At 33.8% G+C, this 13,736-nt stretch overlaps 1 protein-coding gene across 1 annotated transcript in view; it reads left to right on the forward strand.

Moving 5' to 3' along the window:
• RSRC1 (arginine and serine rich coiled-coil 1) overlaps nt 1–13,736 on the forward strand; it is a 380,198-nt gene that overhangs the window by 305,715 nt on the left and 60,747 nt on the right. The window lies entirely within an intron of this gene.

The following is a 13,736-nucleotide window of genomic DNA, read 5'->3' on the forward strand; positions in this document are numbered from 1 at the left end:
TGTCGGAGTACGATGGTTTAGAGTGTTTAAAGGCAGTATTCCATCAGAACCAAGCCCCCAAAGCAAATCCCCCCAAGAAACTCTATAGAATTAGGTGGCAGAACCCTATAAATAAGTAGATTCAAACTAAATGTGGGCTAATTTATACATATAAATGTATAGTGTTCTTACGTTATTTGACCCCCATGAGTCCTGACTTTATACTTTTGTCCTAGATCAACTAGTTTTATGGTATATTGAGAAAACAAGTGAATTGCAATGACAAGAATCTTCAATAGAATTCTGTTCTTTTGGCTATCTGAAGTGGACACTTTGGCATTGTTAGTGGAAGCAGTCTGTCTGATTCCAGTTATGCTTATGGTCACCCGTAGTACAAACAGATATAATACTAGATGTAAAGTAGTCTAAACAAATTATAATATTTTAGTACTGCTATGTTATGTGGCATTCTGATCAATGTAATTAATAACATGATAGCCCTTATAAAACACTGTGGTACTATAAATTACAAGTGTAGTACTTACTACCAACCAACACAGTGAATATATGTTGCAGTAATTATTAGTCTAATCCTATTAATTCACATCTTAATTGGAGTCATAATCAGTTGAAAAAGGATGGCACGGATGTGGTAACCACGGATATTAAAATTGCTAGGTGATTTATTATTATGAAAAAATATATAATATGAATACTTGCCCTGGTGAAAGAAATTTTTAAAATAATGCGGAACCCCTCATTTACGTGATGACAATTGATATTTCTGATAGTCTCTTTTTTTCATTAAATTAGTTCTAAATATCTTTACAGAGATATTTTGTTAAGACTTTCTTAAGTAACTATAGCTACTGGAACGTTGTATTATAATTCTTTGGAAAGCGTTCTTTCATTTAGACTTTCCCTAAGACTTACTGACCTTGCACTTAGTCTGTGATATACAGACTTTTTCCATTTCAGTACCTGAGAAATGTTGGAAGAGCACATCCCTCCCATCATAGCTATTTTAATTAACATCTTTATAAGTCTGTCATCCTAACCAGAGTATAAACTCTCGGATTGTAGAGGATGTAGTATCCATAATGCCTAGCACGTAGTAGATACTCAGTTTCTTAATTATTGCATGAATAAATGAATGAATGACCAGTTTACCCTTCGTTCTTTTAAATCCATGCTTAAGTAACTATCTTGAGCTTGCAGTTGATTCCAAATAACCTCAGTGAAACTGTAACCCAACTTTGTGTCCCTTTTCTAAGAATTGCAACCATTCAAAAAGAAACCAAGGAATTTCAAAAATGCTATCAATATTTGCTAGTATGGATTTATCAAATATTTACCTGAGCTCACTGAATTTTCTGCGCATCCAAAAAAGATTGGAAAATTATTATCACAAAACGTTGAAGAAAAATTCTATGGGTAAGATAACGTACATGACACTAATTTCAAAAGATAAAAGATGTGTTCATTCAGTAGGTTTCCTTTGCTGCTATTTTATAGGTAAATCACTAGCTAGATTCTTCGTTGTTGTTGTTTGCTTCCAAAATTTTTTCTTATGGATTGTCTAGATACTTGAATGCTATCAAATTAAGCTTCCCTGAAAATGATTAATGTATAAGATACATTTATTTTATTTCATATAATTAGCCTAGCTGCAAATTGAAACCTGATATACGTCTGTATGAGTATGTGTATATATTTCTGCATCTGAAAGAATAATAATCCTTTATTTCCAATCTATAAGCTGCTAATAATTCACTCTATCACATCATTTATACAATTCATCTCTTAATTTCTCAGCATGTTGATTTGCAGCACAGGATTGAAAGCATTTTTAAAATGTAGATAAATGTTATCTGCCCAGCTCCCTTTATCCATTCTCTGTTATCTCAAAAAAGCTATTGTGTTAGCATAGCAAGATCTGTGCTTTGCAAATACATTCTGACTATCATGCAGTCGTTTCCTTTGAGTGTTCTTAAATCAATATCATAATTATATTTGCAAGTATTGTATTCAAGATAAAAGTCAGGCTACTCACCAAAACTTGTCCAGGCTAACTGCCTTGCCTTCCGCTGTTGAAACAATGGGACCCCATTTAGAATGCTCTTCATGGTCTTTAATAGTTGAATAGTTGAATTTCAGTTGAATTTCCACTTATGGAATATCACTAATACATTGGTATGGACCCTTTTTCTTGAACCATTTACTCTCTAACTCTTTCCATTTTGATTGAATTATATAAAGGTTACATTATTTAGTAAGTCAATTGAATATTAAAGTTTAGGTTTATAGTTTCCTTCTTTAAAAATAAGCACTTCTAATTCTAATATTATATTTTAGGAAAAATGAATAGTATTAAATCTTTCAGTTCTATTTTCTTTCTTATTCTTTGATCTAATAAATACTTAACTTTGACTTTCTTTTTTTCTGTTTGAAAATGTTCTGACTACCTATAATTAAAAATCATTTCAACTTCTATTGTTTTGATTTCTTTTTGTATTATTGAATCCTTTAGCATAACTGCTTAGATTTTCTGTATTTTATTTTTATATTCAATATAGTATATGTTTAGGAGGTCTAATTATGTTTTAAATCTATTTATAAGCATAATAGTCTCTCTTTGTTTTTTGATTTCTCTTTAATATGAATTTCTTACTCGTGGCATTAGTATAGTAGCTTTTGAATTCTTTTTCCCCTTGTGTTTATTCAAAATAGCTCTGTCCATCTGTTAGTTTCAAATATTTTTGTTTCCAAAAGTGTTAGGCAACCCATTCTAAATTATTCATGGAAATGGTGGAGAGTGATAACACGAACATAATATGAGGTAGTTGACATGAACACTAAGAGCAGTCCTTAAGTCTCATTTGTTTAAGTTGAAATTCATCAAACCTTTTGTCACATCTGATTGACAAGAAGTAAAATAGATTAGCCTTAATTTCATCTTTTTTGTTTTTGTTGTTGTTGTTAATCCTTTGGTGGAGGTGGAGGTAAAAAGTACTCGTAGCTGAAAGGAAAAAGACGTGCCAGGCAATATTCTATGTACTTTACATATTTTAACTCCCTTAACCCTCATGCGCTCTGTGAGGTTTGTGCTTTATTATCCCTGTACTATAGGGAGGATAGGAAAAGGAAACTGAGGTGAAGAGTGCTTTAGAACCTGCTCTATAGGTAGTAAGTGGTGAAGCCAGTACAAAAACCCAGACAGTGTGACTCCAGTACACATCCCCCACTCTTTAAACAGCCTAAAATAAACGAATCACAACCCTTACAATTAGTGTTCAAATATAATATGATTTAATTCCCTCTCCTTCTATCCTTTGCCTTCCTCTCTGGAACTCGCCTTCTAGCGTGTAAGCATTTGTCTAGTGGAGTTTTCATGTCCTCAGATAGATCTGTACCCATATGGGGTTGCCTCACTTGGGTTTCTGGGACACCCAACAGGTGAGTTACTCCATTCGGAGACACATTTTGTCGAGCTATCTATGTCCTTTTCCCATAATCTCTACCTGCTTTTCTCCCTAGTCACTGGCTGGTCAAGGTAAGACACTCAGTTGTCAAATACACTCCAGCCTTCAGAGCTGGGATCAGAGCCAGACCTAAGCATCTAGCTTTTCAGGGCCCTTTCTTAGAGGTCCTGGCTCTCCCAGTGCTTTGAGGTCGCTAGCATAAAGCACACTTAGCACCAAGTCTTACCATGCTTGGGGAGAGAATTGTTATAATTCCTTCTTTTCCTCCATTGTGGTTCCTTGCTGAAGAGGAAGCTAAATGTTTGGGATTCCAAGGTGTCCTTTATTCCTTCTGGAGATCTTTTATAGGATGGTTGGAGTGAAGTTAGAAGGGTAAAGTTTAAAGGTGCAGGGGTATCATTTAGGAGTCACTGTCTGTTCACTTGACATGTTGACATAAGTAGTTTAGACAGAAATAAGGATTGTCTTTTCTAGACCTCATCCTAAATTGGCTACCCATTGTAAAATGCAATATATTTTCTTCTTAGGTTTGAACATTTGAAAATTTGCCCCTCTCCCCTCTTTGTCTTACTTTATTAGGTAGTTCCATTCCAAGATTTAAAATATCCTTTTAGGAAATTTATGTGTCCTGTGTATCGGATTTAATAGTTTTATATCTTTCATAATGTAGTATCTTAAAAAATATCTATAGTCTTTTAACACATTAGCTCTAATGTTGGAGAGCTATTTTCTTTAAGAAGAAAATTAATCTGCTTAGCTTGAATGCATTGCTTTATTCCATATTTTTTCCTCAAGTTCTTATTTAGTCAGAAGTCACTGAAGAACACACGGTTATTTAGCCTAGCCATCTGTCTGCTTCCCTCAGCAGGGATTTGTCCCTAAGAGGCCCTGTGGTTCCATGTCTGCAAGAACTTGATGGTTAAATACTTCACTTTTCTTTTGTACATAGTGTTATCTATGTCATATTACATAGCATCAACTATTTATTCCTCAGTTTTGATGCTTCCAGTAAAATGTATGCTAATTCATTTTTAACTGTAACTTTTTAACAAAGCAAAGGATCCTTACTTCTTTATCTAATAGCTTACAAATGATGTTTCTGCTTCATATGCATTCAGCTGTGCTCTGTGTGGACTTGAAAGCTGGTTTAGATCACGTATTACTTATTTTCAGTAAAGTGTTTATGTATATGGAATGCAGATACAACGATATCTATTTAACCATTATTAGGCCTCCAGTGACGGACCATCGTGTTTTTACTTACCAATTTAAATGTTTCCTGTGCTCTACACATGCAAATTTCAAGACCAACTCAAAGCTACAGCTGTCTTTTCAATCTTATATTTCCAATATAAATTAAACATGAGGGAGCTGGCATACATATTGAATGCCCGCAGGTGTATGATCTGGAGGTAACCTAGGGAAGCCATTGCAATATAGGGAGTCAACTGTACTGTAGTGGAAAAGGCCCTGCTTCTTCTAGCTGAAGTGAGAGAATGAGGTTCAGAGTCCCGGCTCTGCCATTTACTGGCTCTGTGACTGAATAAGTCCCTTAACTTCAGTGTGACTCTAAAGTGAGGAAGATGATAAAATATGCCTAGAATTGTTACAAATAGAACTGACATATTGTATTTAAAAATCACTTCATAACTACATAGTACTATATAAATGTAAACTTATTACTCAGCATTGCAACACAAAAGAGTATAATGATCATCCTTTAATCATGCATTCCTTTAGTAACTTTTATCAATTCAAAAAATATACTGACCATCCAGTACATGCTGAGTACTGTTCTAACCCATATGACTAGAGCAGTGAGAAAGGAAATCGAAGCCCCTGCACTCGAGGAGCTTACATTCCAGAGGGGGAAGACAGAAAATAAACATGGAAACAAGTAATAAAATATAGTAAATTCAAACAGGGATTAGTGTTTTCTCATCCCTTATGTGACCTTAAGTGGTCCCTTTAAACCCAGTTTCCCCATTCGTTAATAAATAAGGATGATAATAATCTACCTACCATCTAAGAATGTAGTTGTGATAGTGTAGACATGAAACCATTTTATAGACTTTATTAGTTGTTGCTCTTTTATTAATAATGTTAAAAACACTTTAACCAGCACTCCTCAGTAATTCAAAGGTAAAAAGGGAAGTCACAGTGGAAAATATAAAACCACATATCAAAACTTACAGGATGAAGATAATGTAGTGGGACTAGCTTATTTGAACTCACCCTCCTTCTGAGAACAGATAGAAAATCTGGTCAAAATATTAAAACACATGTTTGAAAGCATCAGAGAGTTACTAAGGCAGAGGAGAAGTATGGGTCTCAGTTCCAGGAAAAGAAGGTGAGCTCAACATTTGGAGCCAGTTTTCCCCCAGAGATGATTCCAGTAGTGATATCTGTCTGCCAATTCTTGAATCGGTCACTGAAAGGCTAAGAATCTGGGCAGAGCTTTTGAGAGACTCATGGAGCCATGGGGACAAAATACAGAGTTTGAGGCTAGTCAAGGAAGGAAAGACTGATAAAACCACCAGGCATTGGGTTGGAATCTTAACAGATTACTCCCTAAAAGTAAGGATGAACCAGAAATAGGCCCCCATAGGGACTGAAGCCCAGCTTTGAATCATCTCAATTCCTGATTGAATTAAGATGATTCAAGATTGCTGGTGCCCCCAGCCAATTACCAGAGCAGATGTATGTCCTTTCTGGAAGAAGGTAGTATTATCCTAAGCCTCAAATTATCTATACAATTGTTTCTATATGACATCTATTAACAATAACCAGGCATATGAGAAAAGAGGACAAGATGAAGAACCACGAAAAACAAGAGGACAAAAGAAACGATAGTCGGTAGGAACAGATTCACAGAGGATCCAGGTAATGGAGTTGTTAGATGCGGATTTTAACATTACACTGCTTAATTAGTTCATGGAAATAAAAGACAATGCTGGCAATTGCAGGTGAGAATTGGAAACTATAAAAAAATTAAAAAGAAAATATGTATTGAACTGAAAAATACATAAACCAAAATCAAGAACTTAATGAAGGCTTAAGTTCCAACTAGGCAAAGCAGAAAAAAGAATCAGAGAACTGGAAGATAGATTAGAAGAAAACATCTTGAACGAAGCACTGAAAAACAACAAGATAGAAAGTACAGGCAGGAGCTTAAAAGACATAAGGGACATGATGAAAAGATTTACAATCCGAGAAAAAGAGGGAGATTTAGGATAAGCAGTATTTGACTGGAAATGGCTGAGAATTTTTGAAAACTGTTGAAAGACATCAAGCTACAAACTAATGAAGCACTACAAACTCCCAACCAGATACATACAAAGGAAACTGCATCTAGGCACATTACAGTAAAAGCTATCAAGACAAAGAGAAAATCTTAAAAGAGCAGAGAAAATAGATTATATTCAAAGGAGCAAATATAAGACTAGGAGCTGATTTCTCAACAGAAACATTTAGGAAGACATACCCACTCGAATACCTGGTAGAATGATACCTTTCAAATTCTTGAAAGAAAGTAACTGCAAACGTAGAATTCTAAACCTAGCAAAAATATCTTTCAAGAATGAAGATGAAATAAAGGCCTTGGACAAAAACTGAGTGAAATTGTCATCAGCAGACCCTTCACTAAAAGAAATATTAATGAAAAAAAATGAAAGCCAGCTGTCATCCCACTGCTAGAGACATAAACAATGTAAACATTTTGTTAGATGTTGTGGCTATTTGACAGTATAGGTATGTGAAATTATAATAAATTATGATAAGAGAATATGGTATAAATTAAGCATTATGCATTGTTCATAGGTATGAAAAGAAGCATATATTTCTATAGGCTAAGTATTTTGAATCACAGACTTTCTGGTACTTACAGCTTCCCTGTCTTCTCAAATCAGTCTGTGATCACCCCAGAATTCAACACTGATAGTGATCAGAAGCATTTTCTAATAGATAATGTATTGTTGTAACACAGAGTGTTTTGTGGGTTTTTTTAGCACAATTTTGCATGCCCACCAGAATATGTACCTTGAGGGATACAGAAATGAAAGATAATGATTCTCCCTTGCTCACAAGGAACTTATAGTCAATTTAGGAAGGCATGATTAATGTACCTGAAATGGTAGCAAATAGTATAAGGCAATATATAGTTATGAAATAAATTGTTTGGCGATTACTAAATGAGACATAAATTTATGAGAAAGCAGACATGTTATTTTTTTACTGTTTTTATTAGGTTGATTTTCTTTATTGAAACTCCAGATACTATATTTTATATGTTTCTTTCCAACATCAAGAGAAAATTTATTTTACTTGACTAAGTTTGTCTGCATTCCAACAGCAGCAATTAAACACTACCACAGAAGCAGCTCTGTTACCTGTGAGAACAAATTACTTTCTACAAATACACTTGATGGTTTTTTTTCAAGCTAGCTCTAAGTAACTGAAATATTAAAGCCTATACTACTTATGTTAGGAGAATATTTTGTTTAAAATTTCCTGTCGTTAAACACAAATTTTTATTTTCTCAATTTAATACCGTTATCTTGATTGTTATCCCTCAATAACAACACTCCTTGATGAGTACTCTCCTGCTTTCCCTCAAAATTATGTTTGATTCACATGTAGTTATTTCTAAAGAAGTTTGGCATACTGATTAAGAGTAATTCTCTGAAACTTCCAAGATTCAACTTGTTGCTTACTAGTTATATGCCTTTAATTTTTACCTCAGTTTCCTCATCTGTGCAGTGAGGCTAATGGAAGCAGCTACTCATTGAAGTTAATATATGTAAAGCACTTAGAGTAGTGCCTGGGTGGTGGTATGTATTATGTAATAAGTATTGGTTCTACTATACTTCAATTCTATATAGAATTGTATCTTTTGTTACCTTCATAGCATCATAGATATTTTAGTAAAAAAATATGAAGCTATTGTATTCTTTCTTAATATAAAAAATGTAATTGGTATTTGGGTGGTGAACCTGATGTAATCAATGCAGAAATAGAAGTATAACAGCGTATACCTGAAATTTATACAACGTTACAAACCAATGTTACTGCAATAAAAAAATAAATTTAAATAAATAAATAAATTTTAAAAAATGAAATATCTAATAAAAGAAATCTAGCTCCTCTACCAAATTAATTAAAAATTTGGCCTAACAGTAAATTTTCTTTTTTGAGATATAATTAAGATATAACATAAGTTTAAGGTATACAGCATATTGATTTGATACATTTATATATTGCATTATGGTTACCACGGTAGCTTTAGCTAACACTGCTATCACATCACATAATTGTCATTTCTTTTTCGTGGTGAGAACAATGAAGATCTAGTCTCTTAGCAACTTTAAAACTTATATTAAAGTATTGTTGATTATAATCACTATGCTGTGCATTACATCTCCAGAACTTATTTTTCTACTAGTTGCAAGTTTGTACCCTTAAATAACATCTCCCCAATTCCCCACCCCAGCCCCTCGTAACCACCATTCTACTCTCTGTTTTTATGAGTTCAGCTTTTTTGGATTCCACATATAAGTGAGATCATGCAGTATTTGTCTTTCTCTGTCTGACATATCTCAGCATATTGCCCTCAAGGTCCATCTTTGTTGACACAAATGGCAGGATTTCCTTCTTTCTCATGGCTAAATAATATTTCATTGTGTATATATACGCCACATCTTCTTTATCCATTCATCTGTTGACAGGCACTTAGGTTGTTTCCATATCTTGGCTTTTGAGAGTAATGCTGAAATAAACATGGGAATGAAGATATCTTTTCAATATGCTGTTTTCATTTCCTTTGGCTATACACCCAGAAGTGGGATTGCTGGATCATATGGTAGTTCTATTTTTAATTGTTTGCAGAACCTCCGTACTGTTTTTCATAGTGGCTGCGCCAATTTATATTCCCACCAACAGTGCACAAGGGTTCCGTTTTCTCCACATCCTTACATTTGTTATCTCTTGTCTTTTTGATGATAGCCATTCTGACATGTGTGAAGTAATATCTTATTGTGGTTTTGATTTGCATTTCCCTAATGAGTAGTGATATTGATCATCTTTTCATTTACCTATTGGCCATTTAAGTGTCTTATTTGGAAAAATATCTGTTGATTTTCTCTGTCCATTTTTAAATCAGATTTTTATTTTCTTACTGAGTTGTATGAGTTCTTTATTTAGATATTTTGGATATTAACCCCTTATCCAATAAATGGTTTGCATATATTTTCTCCCATTCCATAGGTTGTCTTTTCATTTTGTTGATTGTTTCTTTTGCTGTGCAGAAGCTTTTTAGTTTGATGTAGTCCCACTTGTTGATTTTTACTTTTGTTGTTTGTGCTTTTGGTGTCATATCCAAAAAATCATTGCCAAGACCATATATATGTCATATATATTTATGATTGTTATATCTTCTTGATGAATTGACCCCTTTATCATTATATAGTGACTTTTGTTTCTTGTTATCATTTTTGGCTTAAAGTCTATTTTCTCTGATATAAATATAGCTACTCTCGCTTTCTTTTGGTTTCCACTTGCGTGGAATACCTTTTTCTGTCCCTTCACTTTGAGCTTCTGTGTGTCCTTAAATCTGAAGCAAGTCTCTTGTAGGCGGTATGTAGTTGGGTCTTGTTTTTTAATCCTTTCAGCCATTCTGTGCTTTTTAGTTAGTGAATTCAATCCATTTACATTTAGAATAATTATTGATTTGTAAGAACTTACTATTGCCATCTTATTAGTTGCTTTCTGGCTGTTTTGCTTTCTGGCTAAACAGTGGGTAAAATTTTCAATAAAAACTCATTTTAATGACTTTAAATAATGAGAAAATACCCAAAAGTATGTAGATTGCAATTATTTACTTGGTAAATTATAGTTTTCTTTTTGATTTTAAAAGTTTCTGCGGATCACCTTTTGTGTGTCAGTTTCATTATATGAAGGGGAGTAATATCACAAAAAATAAGTAATTTTATCGACCTTTCCTTCTGACAGTTATTATCCAACAGGTTCAGCTTCTTCTTAAGGCCAGTTCATGATCGTGATAGTAACATGTCATCTACACAAAAGAATATGTTTTGTCTATTTACTAAGCCAGGAAGACCTGCATCTAGTTCATCTAAAAAGTGTATTATATTTTATAGGTATTAGTTTAAAAGAAGGGCAAGAATTATCATTTTAAAATATTTACATTTAAAAATCAGTCTTTCATTGGATCAAGAAAATGTGGTATATATATACAATGGAATACTACTCAGCCATAAAAAAGACAAAATCGTCCCATTTGCAACAACATGGATGGGCCTGGAGGGTATTATGTTAAGTGAAGTAAGCCAGAAGGAGAAAGACAAACACTGTATGATCTCACTCATATGTGGAATATAAACCAACACATGGACAGAGAAAACTGTATTGTGGTTACCAGGGGCAGTGGGGGTCGAGGGTGGGCACAAGGGGTAAAGGGAGTCATATATATGGTGATGGACAAACAAAAATGTACAACCCAAAATTTCACAATGTTAAAAACTATTAAAACATCAATTAAAAAAATGAAAAAAAAATCAATCTTTCAAAAGTCTATGCCTACATCTTCTAATTTTAGAAGTGCCACTATAAGAGGGACTTTAAAGGAAAGTATGCTGCAAAAATGATTACTGTGGTGCATATATGAGTTCTGTCTACGGAATCAGAAGCTGAAGATGGACCAGTTAATACAATGCAGAGTCTTATACTACACTTCACCGTCTTCTCAGGGAAATGAAACAGTATGGCAAAGATCAATAGAATAGTTATGGTGTAGCTAAGGACCGCTTTTACACTATGTCTGAAAGATCTACACTTGTTTATTGAGGAGAAAACTGATGGTGAGTTGAATAAGCTGGCAACATTATCTACCTGTCAAGTTACCGTACACTGAATTTTTAGCAGAAATAAGGAGATATACTTATGTGTTAAAGATCAGACACAGGCCAGTTCTCATCAGGAAGATAAATTAGCAAGTGCATGAATCAGGTTCTTTTTATGCAAGATGATAATAGCTTAGCCTAAGTAAGAACACTCTGCCTTGATTATAGTATCAGTAACTGGAAATAATAGTTACCTGTTAACAGAAAACAGATGAAATTCAAATTATTTTTGCAATTCATAATTGTTAACATTAGTAAGGCTTAAGTCTTATTAATAACTTGAATGATATCACAATATGTTCACTATAGCAAATTAGTAGTGCTGATAAGAGAAACATGACCAAAATCTAATGAGAGTTTGTAAATGTTTATCTTCTACAGCTTACCTTAAAATCTTCCCTTAGCCATAAGATGTATGGCTATAACATATTCAGAGATAAATATTTTAAGGACACTAAATTATTGATTACATATTAATGAGTATATATTATAAATAATGAAGTCAGACCTAGCTTCTAACTGGAATATTTTATCCCAAAAATATTTTATTTCCCAAAACCTACTTTTAGCCTTACTGGCACACTAACAAGCTTTAATGCTGCTCTCAGAGGTTCAGAATGGACATCCAAGAAGAATTGTTACTGAAAAGTTTTACAGAAAGTCAGCTTTGTTTCTTTCTGCTATTAGAAGTGTATTTATGAGACCATTTTTTACTGTAATTGACCTTTCTTGAAAGTATATGTAAGTTTATTTTTCTGGGATTATGTGGTGTTCTATATCCTTTATTTTCTAAAACTATGTTACTAACTGATGGAGGATTAATATAACATGCATGATAAAAATGTTTTCTAAATTACAGCTGTTTCAATGTAAATTACTTGGTGTAAACTTAAGAAATGGAATGGAGAATATTGTTCAAAGAAAATAGTTTATGTAAACCCTGATTATTTGTACAAATTTAGTATGATTAGATAACTAACCACTGTTTTAGAATAGAGAAAGATGAATTTGTTGATATAAAATCATAATCTGATCAATTCTGGACATTTTCACCTTACTATAAACTAATATTAATCCAAGATGATCAGCAGGACCCAACTGAAATCATCTTTGGTGTCAAGAGAAAAAGAATTATTCTCTGTCAAACTGGATATGGGCATTGCGTAGAGCAAGTGAGATTGAGGTAGAACCAAAATTTAGACTGTACTAGGGAGAGTTGAAGTTCAAGAAACTCATGTAATAAGAATCAGAATCCTAGATTAGAAAACCAGTCAGAGGCTAAGGCAGAGAATTTGGGCAATGTCAGACAAGAGCCTAGGCTTAAAAGGTATGAGGCCATAGAACAAGACTCTGCATCTGAGGGGGATGCATGAAATGCTAGCCCACGAGCCAGTGTGTTACCAAGTCTTTTGCTTTCTGAGTCAAAGGAATCTTTCTGTACTTTCTGCTTAAGACAGAACTAGTCTCAGAATGTTGCCAGTGAAGGCAAGTCAGCAGTGTGCTCGGTGGTTGGGTAACTCAGACTCTCCAGGGCTCTAAGAGACTGCTACAAAGACATTGGGAATGGTAAAAATTGTTGGAATGAGAGTAAAGGAGAAGATGCAGTCATCTTGTTGAATCATATTCAACTGATGTAGACATTATTGCCTGCAGTTTGGGCCAAGCCTTGCTTTAGTGCTACTGACCAAGGCAGAATAAGCATCATAGTAATAATATATATGCTCATTAGTCTTCACAGCCAAAACACAGTAAGAAATTTCAGGAAAGTAGCACATTGGGGTTGTTTATGTGAAAAGACGAAAGGACTTCTTTATGTAAACAAAGAATAATAAATCTACTCTGCAAGCCATCAAGTAAGCACCAAAATATAGATCAATGAAAAAGAAAAGTTTTGTGTAATGGTAACATTCTAGGTATCCCACGTAATTTTTATTGTGTTTAGGTTTAGCCAGTCTCTTTTTCTGCCCACCGTATTCATCGGTAATGTTTTGAAATCAAGTTGATTTTTAAATCCAGGTGGTTTTATACCTGCAGGCTGAGACTGCTCTCTGTTCATTATCTCCTTGAGAACGTGACGGTGGAAATGCCACTGGCCAGCATCTGCTTTGAGAGTTGAAAATAATAGGTCTCCTCTTTCTAAAACAACTTGAAGTAGCCTCTTGTTGGAAAAAAAAATCTCCTTTCCACATTCTTTCAAGTTCTCTCTAGAGCATCATCCGTTCAGGTTCTTTATATTCAACACACGATAAGAAATATACTTTGTAACCTAGTACACATATGCATATGTACATATAACTGAAAAAATTTATAAAAAATACTTATCCATGGACATTTTCTTTTTTTCCTGATTGTATTGCAT

Source organism: Diceros bicornis, chromosome 15 (genome assembly GCF_020826845.1).
Source record: "Diceros bicornis minor isolate mBicDic1 chromosome 15, mDicBic1.mat.cur, whole genome shotgun sequence".
NCBI classification, from domain to species: Eukaryota; Metazoa; Chordata; class Mammalia; order Perissodactyla; family Rhinocerotidae; genus Diceros; species Diceros bicornis.